At 37.0% G+C, this 23,140-nt stretch overlaps 1 long non-coding RNA gene across 1 annotated transcript in view; it reads left to right on the forward strand.

Moving 5' to 3' along the window:
- Window positions 1-23,140, forward strand: part of LOC309829433 — a 37,418-nt gene that overhangs the window by 4,077 nt on the left and 10,201 nt on the right. The window contains exon 3 of the long non-coding RNA XR_014297407.1: window positions 573-733. This is a non-coding gene — a long non-coding RNA (uncharacterized lncRNA). The remainder of the gene's footprint in view (window positions 1-572; window positions 734-23,140) is intronic.

Consider the following 23,140-nt stretch of genomic DNA (forward strand, 5'->3'; position numbering starts at 1 on the left):
GGAACTTTGTTGAAAATCAGTTAACTATATACATGTGATTCTGTTTCTGGACTTAATTTGTTCCATTGATCTCTTTGTTCATTATTATGCCAACAACACACTGTCTTGATTCTTCTAGCTTTATAAGTCTTGAAGTAAGTTAGTGTAAATCTTCCTGTTTTTTCAAGATTGTTTTGGCATTTCCATAAATATGTTTAGAATCAACCTGTCAATTTCTGTTTAAAAAATCTTGCTGGAATTATAATTGGGATTAATGTGAATCTAAAGGTAAATTTGAGGAAAATTGACATTTTAACAATGTTGAATTTTACAGTCCATGGATAGGATACACTCTCTATTTATTTAGGTCTTATCTAATTTCTTTCAGCTATGTTTTATTGTTTTCAGTGTAGAGGTCTTACATGTCATTTGTTACATTTATTCCCAAGTACTCACATTTTGATGCTTTTATAACTGAAAATATTGTGAAAGTTTTTTTTTACGAATGTTTGCTAGTAGTGTATAAAAATACAGTTGAGTTTTGTATTTTGACCTATATCCTGTAACCTTGCTAAATTTACTTATTTTGGCAGTTGCTTCTTTCTTTTGAACTTCTGGCCATCATGGTGTAACTGGGACTGGATTTATTTTCTCATCTGAAACAACTGGAAAACGAAAATATATGAAACAGCGGTTTTCAGATACTGGACAACAGGCAGTACAGGACAGTGATTCCTGAGAGAAGGAAAATAAGGTGAGCCCCTGCTTATCCCTGCTTACAGTTGCCTCTGCTTACTAATTCTTGTCAAAAAGCAAGCCTCAAAAGGATCAAACTGGTACCAAGTAACTGTGTCCAATAACAAAAGCCAACAATTTTGAAAAGAGCTCAAGACAATTTGGCACCAACAGCATAAAATTCACAGTGTCTGGAATCCAGCAAAAGATTATCAGGCATGCAAAGGAGGCAAATACAACCCATAACCAGGAGAAAAATCAGTCATTAGAAACTGAACCAGAAATGACAAAGATGAAAGAATTTGCAGAAAGGATGTTAGAATAGCTATTATAAATACACTTCATATGTTCAGTAGATAAGACGAACATTGAACATTATAAAGAGAAAAAGGCAAGATATTTTAAAAACAAACCAAATTATGCTTCCACAGATGAGAAATACAATATCTGAAATGATGCAATGAAAATATACTGAATGGAATCAACAGTAGACTAGAAACTACAGAAGGAAAGGTTAAATTTTTTTAAAAAATTATTTATTTATTTTTGCTGCATCGGGTCTTAGTTGCGGCATGCAGGATCTTCTCTGGGTCTTACGGAATCTTTCGTTGCGGCACACGGGCTTCTCTTTAGTTGTGGCGAGTGGGCTCCAGAGTGCGTGGACTCTGTAGTTGCAGCGTGCGGGCTCTCAAGTTTTGGCACATGGGCTTAGTTGCCCCGTGACATGTGGGGTCTTAGTTCCCCGATGAGGGATTGAACCCGTGTCCCCTGCATTGAAAGGCAGATTCTTAACCACTGGACCACCAGGGAAGTCCCAGGAAAGTTAATTAACTTGAAGACATATCATTAGAAAATATCCAAAATAAACACATGAGGAAAAAAGACCCTCCCCCTCCAAAAAAACCCCCCAAAACCCAGAACTTCAGTTACTTATGGTACAATATCAAGCAATCAAATATATTTAAAATTAAAGCTTCAGAAAGAGGACAGAAAATATATTGGCCAAAATTTTTCAGAATTTGCTGAAAACTATAAATTTACAAATCAGAGATATTCAATGAATATCAAGCAGAAGAAACATGAAGACACATTATTATCAAGCTGTTGAAAAGCAGTGATAAATAGAACATACTAAAAGCAGCCAGAGGGGAAAAAACACAGTGGCATAGTTCACATCAGAAACTATGCAAGTCAGACAAAATTAGACACCTGTAAGTACTTTTGTGGGGGAGGAGAACCCTGTCAACATACAAAAATACCTTTAAAAAAATGAAGGCAGGGGCTTCGCTGATGGCACAGTGGTTAAGAATCTGCCTGCCAATGCAGGGGACACAGGTTCAAGCCTTGGTCCGGGAAGATCCCACATGCCGCGGAGCAACTAGGCCTGTGCTCCACAACTACTGAGCCTGTGCTCTAGAGCCCGTGAGCCACAACTACTGAGCCCGTGTGCCACAACTACTGAAGCCTGCGTGCCTAGAGCCAATGCTCTGTAACAAGAGAAGCCACCATAGTGAGAAGCCCATGCACTGCAATGAAGAGTAGCCCCTGCTCACTGCAACTAGAGAAAGCCCACGTGCAGCAATGAAGACCCAATGCAGCCAAAAATAAAAATAAATAAATTAAAAATAAAAATGCAGGCAAATTAAAATTTTTTTCAGATGAACAAAAGATGAGGAATTCATTGCAAACAGACCACTAAAATACATATTAAAGGAAGTTCTTCTTCCAGAAGGAAAATTATACCACATGGGAATTTAGAATTATGTAAGGAAATGAAGAAGTTTAGCAATGATAAATATGAGTATAACTATAAAACACTTTTGTTCTAATTTTAAAAGATACCTTTAAAAGATTAATGCCTGATTAAAAGAAAAATATTAACAATCTATTGTGGAATTTATAACATAGGTAGAAGTAAAATGTTTGACAATGGCCAGGGAGAGGGAGAGAAAATATACTATTGTAAGGTGCATTTGATATACATGAAGTGGTATAATATTATTTGGAGGAAGAATGTGCTTAAAGATATAATGGAGACTCTAGAGCATCCTAAAAAAGAAAAAGAAAAAAGAAAAAAAAGAAAAGGGAGTTCCCTGGTGACCTAGTGGTTAGGATTCTGGGCTTTCACTGCCATGGCCCAAGTTCAGTCCCTGGTCAGGGAACTGAGATCCCGCAAGCCACGTGGAGCAGCCAAAAAAATTAAAAAAGGAAAGAAGGAATGAAGGAAGAAGGAAAAGAGGAAACAAGGAAAGAGAAAGGTATAACTGATATACCAATAAGGGAGATAAAATGGAATCATAAAAGACATTCAATTTTATAAAAAAGATCAGGAAAATAGGGAAAAAATGAACAAAGAATAAATCAAACACATAAATAGCAAGATAGTAGATATAAGGCTACCTATAATGATAATCACATGATCTAAAATGGCCTAAATACTCCAATTAAAAGGCAGAGATTATCAGATTAGATAAAAGAAAAAAGTAAGACCGAAGTATATGCTCTCTGGGAAAATAAACAAACACAAAATAAAAGGATGGAAATAATTATACCATGCAAACACTAATCCAAAAAAAGCTAGAATGCCTATATTAATTAGACAAAGTAGATTTTAGAGTAAGGAATATTACCATGGATAAAGAGGGACATTTCATAAGGATAAAAGAATTAGATCATCAAGAGGACACGTGTTTGTAGCTAATAACAGCTTTAAAATACGTGAAGCAAAATCTGAGAGAATTTGAGAGAAAAAGACAAATTGACAATTATAGTTGGAGATTTCAATATCCTCTTCTCATAATTAACATAGTCAGAAAATCTGCAGTGATATAGAGGACTTGAACAACACCATCAACTAACCTGACTAATTGACATTAATTCACTTGCCACCTCTTTTGTGAATAAAGTTTTACTGGAACACAGACACACATACTTGTTTATATTTATCTGTGTCTGCTTTTGTACTATAATGGCTGAGTTGAGTAGTTGTGAGAAGACCATATTGCCAGGAAAGCCTGAGATATTTACTGTGTGGCCTTTTACAGAAAGTGTTTGCTCACCCCTGACTTAGATGAAAAGAACAGATTTATTGAAAGACACAAACTACTGAGGTTAACTCAAGAAAAAATACATAACTTGAATATCTCACTATCCATTAAAGAAATTGAATTTATAGTTAAAAGCTTCCCATAAAGAAAACTTTAGGCCCAGATGGCTTCACTGGTAAATTCTACTATCTTTTGATCTTTTATTTATTATTCTTGTCTAGTTCTTTCTCTACAGTGTTGAATAGAAATGGTAAAAATAGACATTCTTGCTTTGTTCTTGGAATAAACCACACTTTGTCATGATGAATTACCTCTTTTATGTTCTTCTGGATTTGATTTGCTGATAGTTTTTTTTTTTTTTTTTAAAGATTTTGATGTCTATATTTATGAGGGTTGGGGTCTGTAATTTACATACTTGTAATTTTTTCTCAGGGTCATCATGGCCTCCTAAAATAAGTTGGAGGGTATACTTTCATTTTCTGTTTTCTGAAGGGATTGTGTTATTTATTCCTTAAAGTTTGATGTAATATGCTGTTTGAAGTCATCTGAACATGAAGCTTTCTTTTTCTTTCTTTTTGTTTTAATTGAAGTATAGTTGATTTACAATGTTGTGCCAGTCTCTGCTGTACAGCAAAGTGACTACAAAACAGAAGCTTTCTTTTTTTAAAATTAAATTTTTATATTATTTTTTAATTAATTTTTTTTATTGGAGTAGAGTTGATTTACACTGTTAGTTTTTGTTGTACAGCAGAGTGGGTCAGTTATACATATATCCACTCTTTTTTTTAGATTCTGTTCCCATATAGGTCATTACAGAGTATTGAATAGAGTTCCCTGTGCTATACAGTAGGTTCTTTTTAGTTATCTATTTTATATATAGTAGTGTGTATATGTCAATCTCAATATCCCAATTTATACCCCCCCTTCCCCCTTGGTAAACAGAAGCTTTTTTTTTTTTTTTTTTTTTTTTTGCGGTACGCGGGCCTCTCTCTGCTGTGGCCTCTCCCATTGCGGAGCACAGGCTCCAGACGCGCAGGCCCATGGCCCACGGTCCCAGCCGCTCCGCGGCATGTGGGATCTTCCTGGACCGGGGCACGAACCCGTGGCCCCAGCATCGGCAGGCGGACTCTCAACCACTGTGCCACCAGGGAAGCCCCAGAAGCTTTCTTAATGGGAAGGTGTGTACTAACAAATTCAATTTTTTGAATGAAAAGAGAGTTATTCAAAAATTTCTTCTTGTGTCAGTTTGGTAAATTGTGTTTTCCAAGGAATTTTTCCATTTTATCTACATTGTTAAATTTATTGGTATATAGACATAATATTCCTTTATTATCCTTTTAATGTCTTTAAAATCTATAGAGTTATACTCTCTTTAGTCTTGATATTCATAATTTGAGCCCTCTCTGTTTCTCGATCAGTCTTGTTAAAAGTTTATCAATCAGTAATCTTATCAAAGAACCAAATTTTGGCTTTGTTAATTTTTCTATTGCTTGGTTTTTAAAAATTTTATTGATTTCAGATTTTAAAATTCTGATCTGCTTACTTTGGTTTTAATTTGCTCTTCTTTTTCTATCTTCTTAAACTTGATTGTTTATTTAAAATCTTTCTACTTTTGTATTCATTTAAAGCTATAACATTCCCTCCAAGCCTCTGTTTTAGCTGTGTTCTACAAATTTTTCTGTTGTGTTTTTATAATAATTTAGTTTGATATATTTTCTAATTTTTACCCATGTATTATTTAGAAATGTGTGTATTTTTTTTAGATGTACAAAAAGTCATCTTAATTCTTCTAAGAGAACTTAATTTTCTTTGGTTTTTTCCCCCTTTTAAATTATTTTTATTATTATATCAATGGAAAAGTCTCAGGTTAAAAATAGTGGATTTTTAACACTTCTCTCTAACATTTTAATTTTTTATATTTATTTTTTGAGATATAATTGACATATACCAATTGTATTAGGTTTGGGTGCACAGTATATAATTTGATACATATATACAATTTGAAATGATCACCACAATAAGTTTACTTAACATTCATTACCACACAGTTACAATTTTTTTTCTTGTAATGAGAACTTTTACAATTTACTCTCTTAACAACTTGTAAGTATATAATACAATATTGTTAACTATAGTCACCATGCTGTATATTACATCTGCAGGACTTCCTTGTAACTGGTAGACTGTACCTTTTGACTACCTTCACTCATTTCCCCCATCTCTACTCCCCACCTCTGGCAATCACCAACCTGTTCTCTATACCTATGAGTTCGCGTTTCTTTTTTCTTTAGATACCACATGTAAGTGAGATCATACAGTATTTGTCTTTCTTTGTCTGACTTGTTTTACTTAGCATAATGCTCTCGTTTCATCCATGTTGTCACAAATGGCAGGTTTCCTTTTTTAATGGCTGAATGATATTCCATTATATATATAAAATCACATTTTCTTTATCCATTCATATATCAGTGGACACTTAGGTTGTTTCCATGTGTTGGCTATTATGAATAAAGCTGCAATGAACAGGGGGGTATAGATATTTTTTTCAAGATAGTGATTTTGTCTTTTTCGGATAAATGTCTAGAAGTGGAATTGCTGGATCACATGGTAGTTCAATTTTTAATTTTTGAGGTGCCTCCATACTGTTTTCCATAGAGGTTGCTCCAATTTTTGTTCCCACCGACAGTGCACAAGAGTTCCTTTTCTCCACATTCTCTCCAACGCTTCTCATTTCTTGTCTTTTTGATATTGGCCCTTCTAACACATGTGAGGTGATATATCATTGTAGCTTTGATATGTACATCCCTGAAGATTATAATTTCCGAATACTTAGGGATGTTTTAATTTCTAAATATTTAAGAATTTTCTAGACTTTTTGTAATTGATTCCACTGTGGTCATAGAACATATCTGTAGTATTTCAATATATTGAAATTTATCAAGACATTATTACTCAATATATAATTTACTTGATGAACATTCCATTTACACTTGAAAGTCATGGGTATTTTGTAGTTGTTTGATATTATTTTGTTGGGTAAATTTCAATTAGGTCAAGGTGGTTGATAGTATTGTTTAGATCTTTTATATTTTTAACTGATATTTTTTTGTCTAATTATTTTATCAGTTACTGAGAAAGGGATGTTTATATCTACAAATGTGATTATGGATTTATTTCTCCGTTTAATTCAGTCAGTTTTGCTTCCTATGTTTGGAAGTTTTATTCAGTATTATTAGGTGCATGCATGCTCATTTATAGTTGTGTATGCTTAATGCTGTGATTCATATAATTATGAAATGTACTTCTTCATACCTGTCAGTTTTGTCTTGTAATATAAACAATTGTGGTAGGCTGAATAATGTCCCCCTCTCCCATCCCCCAAAAGATGTCCACGTCTTAATCCCTACAATCTGTGAATATGTTACCCTATATGGCAAAAGAAACTTTGTAGATATTAAATTAATAATCTTGCAAGAGAGATTATGTTGGATTATCCAGATGGGTCCAGTGTAATCACAGTGATACTTATAAGAGGGAGGTAGTAGTGTTAAAATCAGAAAAAGGAGATGAGGCAGTGGAAACAGAGATTGGGATAATGCCCTTTGAAGATGGAGAAAAGGGCCATAAGCTAAGGAATTTGGGCAGCCTCTAGAAGCAGGAAAAATCAAGGAAATGGATTCATTTTACACTTCTGACACACAGAACTGTGAGAGAATAAATATACATCATTTTAAGCCGCAGTATTTGTGGTAATTTATTACAGCAACAATAAGAAACTAATATATCACTCCAGGTTTCTTGTTTACTGTTGCATGGTATATCTTTTCCAATATATTCCGTAAACCTCTTTGTGTCATTATATTTAAACTGTGTGTGTTATATAGAACATATAGTTGGTTCTTGCTATTTCATTCAGTGTTACAGTCTCATTGTCATTTATTTGATGCATTTAGTCTATTTATTCATTTATTTAAAAGAGTAGTTCACTATGCACTTTGTTTGTTTTAATATTTATTTATTTACTTATTTATTTGGTTGCACTGGGTCTTAGTTGTGGCACGTGGGATCTTCGTTGCTGCCTGCAGGATCTTTGTTGCAGCATGTGGGATCTTTGTTGCAGCATGTGGAATCTTTTAGTTGTGGCATGCAGAATCTTTTAGTTGCGGCATGCGGAATCTTTAGTTGTGGCACACGGGGTCTAGTTCCCTGACTAGGGATTGAACGTGGGCCCCCTGCATTGGGAGTGTGGAGTCTTAACCATTGGACCACCAGGGAAGTCCCACTATGCACTTTGTTTATTTATTTACTTTTATTATTATTATTTTTTGGCTGGGCCCTGCGGCTTGCAGGATCCTTGTTCCCTGACCAGGGATCAAACCTGGCGCCCCGGCAGTGAGAGCGCTGAGTTCTAACCACTGGACTGCCAGGGAATTCTCTGTTTAGTCTATTTATGATGAATTCAATTATTGATATGGTAGGCTTTAGGTCTTTCCCTTTGCTATTTGTGTATAATTTATCTTATCTATTTTGCTTTTTTTTTCTTTCTTTTAAAGAAATTAAGGGGAGGAAACAAACCGCCATCTTTTATATGTATGTAAATATTTACCATTCTTCTTGTCTTCAGTCTTGTAGATTTAAATTTTCATCTTGTGACATTTTCAGTATGAAGAAATTTCTTTAGTATTTCTAGTAGTGCCGGACTGCTCATGACAAATTATCTGTTTTCTTTACTATGAAAATGTTTTTTTTTTTCCTCTTCATTTTGCTGGATGTTTTTACTGGATGTAGAATTCTGGACTGGGAGTATTATTCTCCTCCTGACCCCTACTCCAGCTTTATTGAGATACAGTTGGCGTATAACATTGTGTAAATTTAAGGTGTACAACCTGATTATTTGATACATGTATATATTGTGAAATGATTACTACAGTAAGGTTAGTTACCACAGCCATCAGCTCACATACTTACCTTTTTTTTTGTAGTGATAACATTTAAGATTTACTCTCAGCAAATTTCAAGTATACAATACAGTATTGTTAGGTATAGCCACTATGCTGTACATTAAATTTCTAGAATTTATTCATCTTATAACTGGAAGTTTGTACCGTTTGACCAGCGTCTTTCCATTTCCTCCGTGCCCTGGTCCCCGGCAACCACCGTTCTACTTTCTGTTTCTATGAGTTCAGGGTCTACCAGTGTTGTCACAAATGGCAGAATTTGCTTCTCTTTTATGGCTGAAATATATATATATATTTATCTGTCTCACATTTACTGTATCCATTCATTAATCAATGGACACTTAGGCTATTTCCATGTCTTGGCTATTGTAAATAATGCTGCAATAAACATGGAGGCACAGATACCTCTTTGAGATTGTGACTTTATTTCCTTCAGATACATGCCCAGAAGTGGAATTGCTGGATAGTATGGTAGTTATATTTTTATTTATTTATTCATTTATTTTAAAGTCTTCTCTATTTTTAAAAATTAATTAACTAATTAATTTTTGACTGCGTTGGGTCTTTGTTGCCGTGCATGGGCTTTCTCTAGTTGCAGCGAGCGGGGGCTACTCTTTGTTGTGGTGCACGGGCTTCTCATTGCGGTGGCTTCTGTTGTTGTGGAGCATGGGCTCTAGGTGCGCAGGCTTCAGTAGTTGCAGCTCCTGGGTTCTAGAGTGCAGGCTCAGTAGTTGTGACACCCGAGCTTAGTTGTTCTGTGGCATGTGGGATCTTCCCGGACCAGGGCTCGATCCCGTGTCCCCTGCATTAACAGGCAGACTCTTAACCACTGAGCCACCAGGGAAGCCCGGTAGTTGTATTTTTAATTCTTTGAGGAACCTCCATACTGTTTCCTATGGTGGCTGCACCAACAGTGTTATTCTTTTACCTTTCTAAAAATGGCATTCCATTGTCTTTCTCCTTTTAGGTTTCTGATGAGAATTCAGCTATCATTCATGTCATTGTTCCCCTCTGTTAATGTGTTATTTTTCTTTGGCTGCTTGCAGTATTTTCTCTTTATCTTTGGTTTTCAGTAGTTTTGCCATGATGTTCTTTAGGTGTGATATTCCTTATATTTATCCTGATTGGGGTTCATTTTCTCATAGCTGCAAGTTTTACACTAAATTTGGGAATTATTTGACCATTAATTCTTCAAATTCTTTTGCTGCTGTATTATATTTCTCCTGTATTTCTGGGACTTCATAAATGTAGCACTTATATTATACTACTTCATATTGTCCTACAGGTCACTGAAGCTCTGTTCACTTTTTCTTCTCTTCTTCATATTAAATAATTCCCAGCAATATATCTTCACATTCTCTGACTTCTTCTTCTGTTCTTTCCAATTTGCTGTTAGTCACATTCTTTAAAAATTTTTTTAAATTAAAAATTATGGATTTATTTTCTGTTTTAGAATATTCACTTTGTTCTTTTTTATAGTTTCTACTTCTCTGCTGAGACTCTTCAAAGTTCAAAGATAGTACAAGGCATTCCTTTATACCCTTCACCCCACTCCCCCTAATGTCAACATCTTATTTATTTTTTAAAATTTATTTAATTTTTTGGATGCGGTGGGTCTTAGTTGTTGTGCATGGGCTTCCTCTAGTTGCAGTGAGAGGGGGCTACTCTTTGTTGCAGTGCGTGGGCTTCTCATTGCAGTGGCTTCTCTTGTTGCAGAGCACAGGCTCTAGGCGTGTAGCCTTCAGTAGTTGTGGCACGTGGGCTCAGTAGTTGTGGCTCACGGGCTCTAGAGCACAGGCTCAGTAGTTGTGGCACATGGGCTTAGCTGCTCCGCGGCATGTGGGATCGTCCCGGACCAGGGCTCGAACCCGTGTCCCCTGCACTGGCAGGCGGATTCTTAACCACTGTGCCACCAGGGAAGTCCCTAATGTCAACATCTTATATAATCACGGTACATTTGTCAAAGCCGAGAAATAAACACTGCTACATTATTATTAAATAACTCCAGGTTTTCTTGAATTTCACCAGTTTTCCATTAATTTTCTTTTTCCTGTTCCAGGATGTAACCCAGGATACCACCGTGCATTTAGTTTTCAAATTTTCTTGGTCTTCTCTGGTCTGTAATAGTTCCTCAGTATTTTCTTACTTTTTATGACCTTGATGAATTTGAAGGTACTGGTCAGATATTTACAGATCTCAACTTGGAGTTATCTGATTATTTTTCATGTTTAGACTGAGGTTATGGGTTTTGGTGAAATATACTTTAGTGATTAGGTGCCTTTCTCATTGCATCGTGTTGGGGGTGCATGATATCAACAAGACTTATCACTGGTTGTTCACACACTTAACCCTGTTCATGGGTGAGGTTGTGTTTGCCAGGTTTCTCCACTGTAAAATTACTGTTTTCCCCATCAATACATTATTCTTTAGAAGTGAGTTGCTAAGTATTGCCAACACTCAAGGGGAGGAGGATTAAATTGCAAACATGAGGCAGGAGTATCTCCATATATTGTCTGGAATCTGTGTAAGGAAAATTTTAACTTCTCCCCCATTTATTTATTCAGTCATTTATTTATAAATCAGTACAGATTCAGAGGAGTGACATCAATGATGGCAGAGTAGGAGACTCCAGCCTCTGATCCCACAAAGAACAACAATTAGACAGCTATCTACTAACAAAAATAGCTCTGGGAGACCACGGGAGCAAAAGTGGTCTCCAAGCCTCTAGCTGTGAAGTTGCTTTACCGTGGGTCTGTAAGAAGGTCAAACATTGATAAATGGTCAGTCTGTCATGTGGCTCCCTAAAAAGAGGGAGCTGGTCTCTGGGTGTCAGGTTAGTCATGGGTACATATTTAGTGAGTGCTACCCTTCTAGGCTATACATTAGATGTGAGATTAATCCTGCCTCCCTGGGATTGATGGTTTCTTGCTGGACTTTCTGAGAGTATTTAGATATTAACCACTTAAAGACTGGATGTAGGCAAATTTGTGAAATAGATGAGGTGTGCTTTTAGTATTTCGCACTCTAGTGACTAAGATTGCCTCCTTCAACCCCATCATCTCTGTCAAAAATGTACTTTTTCTACGCTATATCTGAGCTCGGCTGATGAAATCTGTGCAAATATGTACTATTGCCAATGTACTAGAGGGTTTTTATGTGTGCCAGTGGGTTGACATGCTACTCCTCGCTGATAATATATTTTTATCCTAACAGTGGTCCTTTGCAGGTAAAGCTTTATTCTAAAGAATGATGCTAATGGTGAGAAAATAAGTTGTGGAAGGTGAATGAGAGCAGGGTGGTGCTTTGATTCTCAGCTCTTCACACTTCCTTAAAGAGCTGGCCTTGACTGAATTTAGTTTTTCTGAGAACGCATAGGTGTGGTTGAATAAACCAATGTGTGACTGTCTTTCCCATGTTTTGAATGCGATTTGCACATGAATTTCACAACAGTGGTCAATCTGGTCAGGCATTTTTACAGAGGAAAATGTACAGAAGCAGTTTATGAGGTTGATCCCCCAATTATTTTTGGCACAAATGCCTCAAAAATGAGAAAAACTTTATTATTTCTCCTTAGTAAGGTTGGGAATAGATAAGGAGGCAAGGTGTTGTTTAAAGATATAGGAGGGAGTGATGAAGGAAACCATAATTCTGTACTGTTGATGACACTGGATTGTGATGTTTACTTGTCTTTCCCTTTTGTAGTATTTTTAGGACATGGACTGTATCTTATCCACCCTTGTATCCCAAACACCTAAAATAGTGTTTGCTTGTATCAGTGAATATTCAATACTTGAATGGATAAATAAAAAAATAAGAATTTAAAAATTCTTATTCTAGTTGTTTCTATTAGCCCACGAGTTAATTAGGGGAAACTGAGCAAAAAACACGGTGTATCTGAATCCTCCCTTAACCCTACTCATGTGAGCATTCAACAGCTGGCTCTAAGAAGGCAGAGGACCAGTTGAATCTAGATATAGTCAACACTATATACATATATGTGTGGGAACAACACCCTTTATTCGGCACTAGAGACACACTGTGTACAGCACTAGTCCTGGAACCCATGCCATGAGGATACGGAGGGACAACTGTGTAATGTTCATAGAAGGAAGTAGTGGAAACAAATTTCTATCTCCTTATAATCTCTTACCTTTGGTTCTGGGGCCGAGGGGTATCTCTTAGTTATGGATATAACGGTAGTGACTCCCACTTGGTTAAGGATGTCATGATTCCAATTCCATTTGGGCCTTGGCTTGGCAGCTACCGGGTGCACAGTGCATTTACTTACTCAAAGAGAAGCACAGGAGTACAGCATTCACATAAATTCTCCCCTGAACAGATGGGATGTGGACAGCTTTCCTCTGTGTCTAGGGTTCAGTTCTCTTGTAAGGCTTTTTGCCACCTGTCATCAGAGCTGGGGCTAGTTCCTCACTGTTTGTCCCCCTTAAGGATGTTACATTAGAAATAGCTTGTTTCCTAGTCAACCTGGACTCTTGTCCATTTTGGTTTTTTGCTATATTATTGTACTTTATTAAATAATTTTTGGACCTTAGGTACAGGGATTAGAATTCATCAAACCATCCCTATCAGTTCATATATGCCCCTCCAAGTTCTGTTCACCTTCTCCTTCTTCCTGTATCCCCACTTCCATTCCTCTTTCCTCCACAGGAATATACTTTGATGTTTGATACATTCCTTGAGCTTATTTGTATCCTTAAAAAATATGTAGTTTTAGTCTTCGTTTCATATTTAATTAAATGTTTTTTCTGTATATCACTGCTTTACTTTTTCCACCAGCATTATGTTTTTGAGATCTATCCACGTTGCACTATGTACTCGTAATTCATCCTTTTAGCTGTTGTACAGTCTCCATTTTATGTACCCATTCCCTTAATACAGACACCTAGTTTGTCCCCTCACTGTCACAAACAAAGGGGATGAATGTCCTCTTACATGTCCCTATTCCCGAGTCTTCCCCATCTCAGGAAACGGCCCTACCATCCATTCAGTTGTTCAGATTCCAAACTGCGGAGCTTTCTGATACCTTTCTCTTTCCATTTACTAGTGCCTCAACACATTTTCTTATCTCTACCACCAAAGTGTATTCTAAATCTCATCACTTCTCTCCATCTCCACTTTTAACACTAGTCCAAGCCACAGTGGTTGTTCACCTAGCTTACTATGACAGCTTCTTTTGTTACTGCCCACCCCCCGAAAAAAACCCCACAGTTTTATGGAGGTACAGTTGACACACAATAAACTGAATTTATTTAAAGAGTAAAATTTGTTAAATTTTGACATAATGGATATGCCCATAAAACTGTCACCACAATCAAGATAGTGAATATATCACTATATAATCCTCATGCTTTTTGTAATTCCTCCCTCTCTTTCCTTCCTGTCCCCCACCCCAGGAAAACCCTGACCTACTTTCTGTCATTAGAGATTAGATTGTATTCTAGAGTTTTACAGTACATAGAGTTTTACAGAGTCATTAAGTATGTACTCTTTTTTTTTTTCTGGCTTCTTTCACTCAGCATAATTATTTTGAGATTTATCCACGTTGTCATGTGTATCAATAGTTACTCCTATTTATTGCTGATGTTCTATTATATGGATGTGACACATTTATTTATCCATTCACATGTTGATGGATATTTCCAGTGTTTGGCTACTAAAAATAAAGCTGTTATGCACATTTAGATACAAATCTTTGTATGGAGATAGGTTTTCTTTTCTCTTGAGTAAAAATACTTAGAGGTGGAATGGCTGGATCATCTGGTAGATATATGTTTAACTTTTTAAGAAACTGCCAAGCTCTTTTCCAAAATGGTTGTACCGTTTTCTATTCCAACAGGTATGAGAGTTCCATTTCCTTCACATTCTCAACCATACTTGGTATAGTCAGTCGGTTTTTTTTGGCATTTTGGCAGGTATTTATTTTTCCAGGGTGAACATGCTTTCAGAAATTGACAGTAGTTGCTAGTCAGACTTCTACAAACACAAAGGATATTACCCAAGCGTCCACCAGGCTGGTTTCTCAATTTAAGCTTTGTGATCCTAGCTCAAAATGTTGTAAATTCTATTACTGTTTGAATTTGGAATACAGAATTTTGCCAGCGATAGCACTGGCATTTGAGTCAGTAGTGAAGTGAGTTTTCTCCCCATGAGGCCAGGTGACTGACTTGAAGCAAGGGCATGCTGTCCAAGATTGTGGGCAGATCATTTGAACCTCCTCAAAGGTGAAGAGAAACGATGTAAAGAAAACAGCTTCATCTTGCCAGGAACAGTTGCCTTTTCCTTTGGTTCTCTCCTTTCTGATGACTGGATTTTCCTACTGTCCTTTTGTATCTTTCTCTTTCTTCTGGCAAAGGAACAAAATGTTCACACACTCAGGTACACTCAGTCCTTTACTTAAGTAGCTTTTCTAGATGAATTTGGAGCAGTGCCAGTGAAACTGAAGAAATACATGTTTTTCTGGACTAGTGATTAGATTTACAAAGCTTTTAAAAAATAATTGTTGAAAACATAGGTCTGTTCATTTACTTATTTTTGTTTTGTTTTGCACTGACTCTCTGGGCCAAGAACGGTACTGTGCTACAGTCTTTAATTTTAGCTAGTCTCTTTTTAATTTTAGCTAGTCTAATAGGTACTTAGTAGTATCTCATTGTGGTTTTAATTACCATTACCTTAAATATTAATTATGTTGAACATTTTTCATGTGCTTATTTATCATTCATACATTTTTCTTTGGTAAAGTATCTCTTCAAATATTTTGCCAATTTATTTGTTTTCTTGTTATTGAGTTGTCAGAGTTCTTTATATATTCTGAATACAAGTTCTTATCAGATATATACTTTGCAAATATTTTTTTTCTCAGTCTGTGGCTTGCCTTTTCATTATCTTAACAGTGTTTTTCAAAGAACAGAAGTTGAAAATTTTTATGAAGTCAAGTTTATCAGTGTTTGTATTCTAATTTGTATTTTTTGTGTGTTGTCTAAGAACTCTTTGCCTAGTCCAAGGTCACAAAGATTGCCTTTATGTTTTTTTCTAGAAATTGTGTAGTTTTAGGTTTTGCATTTAGGTGTGTGATCTATTTTGATCTTACCTTTATGTATGGTATAAGGTATGAGTTGAGGTCATTTTTTTTTATTATTCTTAAAGATGTCTAATTATTCTAGCACCATTTATTAACATAACTACCCCTTTTTTCATTGAATTCCCTTGATACCTTTGTTGAAAATCAATTATCACATACATGTAGGTCAATTTCTGCATTTTCTCTTCAGTGCCATTTATTTATTTGTTTCACTTCTACTCTAATGTAGCTTTATACTAAGTCTTGAAATGGGGTCATGTAGTTGCCCAATTTCATTTTTCTTTTTCAAAATTCTTTTAGCTTTTCTAGGTCCTATGGTTTTTCCTGTAGATTTTAGATAAATATCCTGTTCATATGTTATTTTGTACATGTATGAATATATCAGAGGGAATTACTGGGTCAATGGATACTTTCAAATGGGACCACCAGTTTAAAGTCCCCAGCAATGTATGAATTAAAGGGCCTATTTCTCTATACCCTCATCAAGCAAAGGTGAAGTGAACCACAGGATCCTCAAGATCATGATGACTTTTCACTCCCAGCTGTATCCTGGAAAGGTGATGAGTTTTTACTTAGGAGAAGGTCTTTCATCTTCTTCACGTTAGGACATCTATAAGACAGATCTTTTCCTTGCTAGTAATGGTCTTCTCTCATAGCAAAACTTCGATGATAATAAGGTCTTTATTTCACTATTAGTACTGAGATGGGGAAGGAAATGAAGGGGAGGGGAGAAAACTCCTGTGCTGGCATACAGGAAAGAGTGTGAAAGAAATGTGATAAAAGCTAAGGAAGGAGTGATTTTCAAGGTGGAGGGAGCATTCAAAGTATAAAATGGTAAAGAGATGTAAGGTAACATAATGAGAGGAGACTAGTCAATGAAATTGACAGTGTGGAGGTCATTGTTCACATCCTTCATTGGTGTGCTGGTGAAAGATGTGAAATTTCAGTGAACTGACTAATAAGTAGAAGGTAAGGAAGTGGAAACAATGAGTTTAGAAGTCTATTTTAAGAAGTTTTGTGATGGCAGGAAGGAAGGCGATGTTATCTAAAGAAAGGGTTATATGTAAGGCCAATATATTTTTACATATCGATAGGAGAGAGTAGCGCACGTTTACAGCTTGACGTGAAAATTTCAGTTGAATGGGAGAGACTAAAAACACATGCAGGACAAATCCTTGAGGCAGTCGATGAATATGAGACCCAACGCACAACTGGAAGAAATGACCGTGGGTGGAAAGGGTGCCCCCTTTTCTCAGGGAAGTGGGGAGGATGGGTGAGGATGTTGACAGGGTTTGTGTAAGGGGTAGGGAAGAAAATGTAGACTGTTCCTGTCTGGTGAATTCCATCTTCTCAGTGAGATAAAAGACAAGGTCCTAAAGCTAAGAATGAGGGAGGTAGTGAGAAGTCTGGGATCTGTGGAAGGCTGCATTTTAGAATAATCACAAAGGGAAAAGACAGACATCCGCTTAGAGACACAGCATTTGCCGGTCTGCACCAAGCACTCAGGTGAAGCAAGAGGCCACACATTTTCAGGGATTTCAGTCTGCATTATTACATGATTATTGGCAACAGCCCATGTCAGACTAGTTGTGATAACAGAGAAGTCAAATGGTAGGAATGATGAACGGTGGGGATTTTACAGGGTGGTTTCAGGGGAGAAAAAATGTGTCAGAAAATAGAAGTCGCCAGAAGTAGACAAGAAACTTAAAGAATAGGGACCCCAAAGTAAGGAACATACGGATAGGAAAAGATTTGGGAGTAATAGTGTAGAAGAAGAAATAAATAGTACTGTGAACATTTTTGTACATATATCCTGTTTCTCTACAATAGATTCATAAAGGTGACATGAATCATGGGCCAAAATGTATAGCAAGTTTAAATTTTTATAGATATTACCAGATTACAAAAAGACTGAAGCAATTTTACTCCCATTAGCAATGGATGAGTTACTGGTCCTCCACCCTTCTCAGCTCCACATATTCTCAATGTCTTAAATTTTGGCTCGTTATTATCATTAGTGTGAATGTGTGGGCTGGGGGAGTGGTGTAGGAATGGTATATCCCTGTTTTAGTTTGTGTTTTCCTAACTGCTAGTGTCTTTGGGAATCTTCTTATATTAATCTGTTATTTGTATTTCCTCTGAATTACCTGTTTATATCCCTTGGCCATTTATGCTATCATTCTTTTTTTTTTGTCTTTTTCTTATCAATCTGTAGGCACTCTTTGTATATTAGGGATAACCTTTTGTCAGTCATATGTCTTGCGATTATTTTCCTTCTATTTGTTATTTGTGTTTTTAAACATTATGGAGATCTTTTTCTTTCTATTGATGCATTTTAAGTTTTAATAAAGTCAAGCCTCTTATTTTTCCCTCATTGTGGATTCTGGTTTTCCATCCAGAATCTCCTACCTGGGATTATACATACATTTTTCCAAAATTTTTTCTAATACATTTATATAATTATTATTATTGTTATTTTGTTTTATATTTTAATCATGAATACATTTTTTTTGTTGTTCTGAGTAGAGGTCTAACTTGGAACTGAGAGGATGACTGAGTTCTGGGCCTAAGTCCTGGATTATTGTGAGGGAGAGAACAGGTTTGAGAACGCTGGTGACAAGGAGTTGAGTATGAGGTGGGCATATGGCATGTGCCTTAAAGGAGCCATTTTTAAAAACTGTAGTAGGGACTTCCCTGGTGGGCCAATGATTAAGAATCCGCCTTCCAGTGCAGGGGACGTGGGTTTTGATCCCTGGTTGCAGAACGAAGATTCCACCTGCCGTGGGGCAACTAAGCCCACGCACTGCATCGAAAGATCCCACGTGCCACAACTAAGACCTGACGCAGCCAAATAAAATAAATAAATAAATAAATAAAATATTAAAAAAATAAAAAATTGTAGTAAAATATTTAAAACATAAAATTTACCATTTTAACTATTTTTAGCTGTACAATTCAGTGGCACTAATTATGTTCACGATGTTGTGCAACCATCTGCCACTATCTATTCAAGGAGGCATTTTTATATGATTAAGAAATAATGGTCTGGAATCAGCAAAGGGAACAATCACACAACAACAGCAAAATGCAGACTTTCCTCTTCTTGCCACTTGTACTCCCCTTCCAACTCTGTGGGAAATTTAGCAGACTCATCATGAGAGGACATGATTTTTTAAAAAAAACAGTTTAAACAGGGTTGCAGTTAAGTCAAAGAAGCGTGGGAATATTCTGCATAAAGGATCATAATACAGGGTAATCTGTTTTCGATGTCCAAGGGTTATAGTGAGCACACCAGATAGGGTTTACGGACAGGGGCAGTGAGAGGATGGTCAAACTGTGTGGGACCCAGATCAGGATGGGGACAAGGGCATGGGCAAGTACCAAGGACAGGCATGAGCCTTTCCCACAGACTCAGACTAGACACTAATAGTATCTCATACCACGTTACTCTTCCTGCTTTTGGCCTGGTCAGCGTGTAGACGTGTTACACTGCTAACAATAGATTCTAAAAAATTGTTTGTACAAATGCACAAAGATTTATGTACAAAGAAACAATTCAAATATCTATCAATATCAAAATGATTAAATAAATAACCTCCTTTTGCTTTCTTTTTTCTTCTGGAGAACAAACCTTTTAAAATGAGAATGTTTTTATCTTTTAACTGTGCAACTAGAAAACAGTAGTAATCAAGACAAAACGAAACCAGTCTGCACCCTCTAACCCCACTGTCAAGCTCTTATGTTGGTGAGGTAGCTTGGCCTTGACAATGTGTTAGGCTGTTCTCTGGGGCTTCTCTGAGCTCATCCCAGGCAGAGGACTAGTTTGGTTCTGTTGCTCTGGGGATGGAGGCTTAGACTGTAATTGTGCTGCTCCATTTGTGCTTTGGATTACTGCTTAACGCACCTTCTCCTTTCTCTCTCGCTTTTAAATCTATTCGCAAAAGTTGCATTTTCTTTCTTTGTCCCCTCAGAACAGGTCCTGCCTGTCTTGAAAAGGGCCACATCCTTGGTTACATGGACATAGGGTCAGTGACCTCACTGCACACATTCCAAGTTTTGTCATGGATGCTGGGACTGCTCTTAGGTTTTGGCTTGTCTTAGCTACAGTCATGTCCCAAACTGTTATATATGTGATGTCTCTCCACATATTGGCTAGAATGTGCTCTGTAGATCCCCAGTAAAGAGCTAGCGGGTTTCTTCCCCTTAGTTCTTCCTATTTTTTGCTTAAGTAATGTTCATGACTTGCAAGGTCCTGGCATGACTTGTAACCAACTATTTGCATCTAAATGCTCCTGGCTGTGACAGGTATAGAATGCTCAAATGCTTTCCTGAAAATTGTTAGTTACACTGGTTCTTTGGCCATATATTTTTCCTTAGAAAATGCCTGTCCCCTCTTGAGAGCAGTGGGAACATAGTAGGAAGATCACTGATGCTGGAGTCAATAAGACCAACTTTTACTCAAATCCTTTTTCTAATAATTGCTGTGTGACTTTAGGCAAAATGCTTAATTTCTCTGAGACTACATTGAGCCATACTGTATGATTGTTCTATCCAAAATAGCCTATCTCCTAACTCTCTGCAACATCCACTTGTTTAGTTTCTTCAAAGCTCTTGTCACAGTTTGTGATTCTCTTCTTTATGTGTTACTTCTTTCAAATTATTATTTATCATGTTTTGAAGATGTGCATGCTCACAGTATAAAATTCAAAAGTTACAAGGGATATATAGCCATGAAAAAAGAGTCTCTGTTCCACCTCTGATTACCAGCTTACCAGTTCCTTTCCCTGGAGAAAAATACTGTCGACTTCTTATGTTCTTTACCAGATGTTACCTATTCATAAGCATTTATGTACACGAGTGTGCATACACACACACACAAATACACACAAGTTGTAGCATAGTATTCACACTGTTCTGAACTTAACTCCCCATCCCCAATTAACAGTATATCTTGACTCTTTCTATGTTAATACTCATTAGTACTGTCTTATTCTGAATTCTATTTTATGGATTTAGCAATTTATTTAGCTAGTCTCCTATTAATGGAAGTTTAGATCATTTCCTCTCTTTTGCCTTTACAAACAATGCTACAATGACTATATTTCTACAGATGTAGTTTTGTGCTTTTTGAGTGTTTGTAGACAGGCCAAATTGCTCTACATAAATCTGCAGATTTACACTCCCACCAGCAATGATAGTTTCATTTTCCTCTACATCTTCACCAATGCAGTTTTTCATGAAATGTTTTGATATTTGCTAATAATTAAAGAGATGAAAAACGGTTTCTCATTGTGTTTTTAAAAATTAATTAATTTTTGGCTGTGTAGGGTCTTTGTTGCTGCGTGAGGGCTTCTCATTTCTCATTGCGGTGGCTCCTCTTGTTGCGGAGCAAGGCTCTAGCTGTGCAGGCTTCAGTTGTTGTGGCTTGTGGGCTAAGAGTGCAGGCTCAGTAGTTGTGGCACATGGGCTTAGTTGCTCCCCGGCATGTGGAATCTTCCTGGACCAGGGATCAAACCCATGTCCCCTGTGCTGGCAGGCAGATTCTTAACCACTGGGCCACCAGGGAAGTCCCACTTAGTGTGGTTTTAATTTGTATTCCTCTTATTAAGAATTATAGTGAGCATCTTTTCATATGCTTATTAGCCATTTGTATTTCCTTTTCTGTGAACTGACAGTTTATAGCCTTTATCCTTTTTTATAAAGAAATTGGGTGATAGATCTTTTCCTAAATAATTAGTGAGGAAAAAGTTTTTTATATACTAAATAAATGAGCCATCTATGTGTGATACAGGCTGAAAATATTTTGTCCTAGTTTGTAATTTTTCTCTTTATATCATTTGAAATCCTTCATTCTCTGTTCTAAGATTAAATTAGTTAAGGGAAAGTATAAGACAACTGACCTCTAGTGAAGAGCATAATTACAGAAGCACCAGGAACTAACTGGAATTAGCATTGTTGTGTCAAAAAGGATAGAAAATTGGTGCATTTGCTAGTGAAACACTGAAATGAGCACAGTGATTACATTTATGAAGGCTCATCCAGGAGACTTTAAGAGTCTGTAGTGTATAGCATTCACTGACAGACTCGGGGACTCATCAAATATCCCTAGACTCAGAACCGAGCTACTAGTGGAAAATGTTGTTGAGAGACTAGAGCAGCCTGGGAATATTCTTTAAAGATATAAAATTCTGGATAGGAGCTCACCTATGAATAATCAATTTTTGTGAGAGTGCAAAAACTTCCCCCGTGATGAGAGAGACTTCTTTTCTGTGGTCTCAAAATTTTGGTTGAAATCTAAACCTATGTTCCAAAGAGAGTCTTTAGACACACCCCATAGGACTTTCCAAACTCATCTGGGGACAGTTACCAACAGCCCACATAATGAAAAGTTCAAGACTAATTACAGAGGCAAATTCTTTGAAGGAATTTGTAGATGATGAGATTGCTGGCCTGTTTCCCCTCCTTCTGCCCAGGCCAAGTGGGGGAGGAACTGGAGGGCCCCTGTTTGCTGCAGGTGGACACAGTCTTACTCCCCAGTCTGTGTTGCTCAGCTATGGAAACTTGTAGATCCGGGGCTGACTGGAGAACAAGAGTGCTTGGAAGAATTTGACCTAAGTACCCTGTTGTGGACGGCAGAGAAACTTCTGTCTGAATGTTGCTTGGAGAGGTCTGGTGGTGGGAAGCTAGCTGAAATTGCCCCTAATGTCAGGGTAAGGAGGGGTAGATGCAGTGGATGCACATCACAATTTCACCATTTGTTCAGTGGGTATAGGAGGAAGCACAAGAAGGTAATGGGGTTTGAGTTGTCTACAAAGGGCTTTATTCTCAAGGGGACCCCAGAAGAAAGAGGTCCTGTGGAATGTTTCACCGTAAGTTGAGAGTTAAGGTAAAGTTAAGAGGCCTTCCAGAGAGCATATCACCTGTATCAGGAAATGGTGCAGTGCAGAAATTCCTCAAGGGTGTATTTATCTGGGTGGGATCTCCTAAAACGCACAGAAGTGCCCCACAAGAGATAACTAGTATCTGGGTATCGTATCAGTCTGGGTTCAACAAGAGAAGCAGAACCAGTAGGGGATATATTTTTAAAAATTTATTGCATGGAATTGGTTCATGCCACTGTGGAGCCAACTAGGCAAGTCCAAAGCTCAAAGGGCAGGCTGTCAGGAAGGGCAGACTAGAGCTCTCCAGCAGGGGCTGGCACTGCTGTCCACAGGTGGAATTTCTTCTTTGTCAGGGAAGCTTCACCTCTGCTCTTAAGGCCTTTCAACGGATTGAACCCATCCCACCCAGATTATGATAATCTCCCTTGTTTACAGTCAACT

This window comes from Grampus griseus, assembly GCF_964374135.1.
Source record: "Grampus griseus genome assembly, chromosome: 11".
Lineage (NCBI taxonomy): Eukaryota > Metazoa > Chordata > Mammalia > Artiodactyla > Delphinidae > Grampus > Grampus griseus.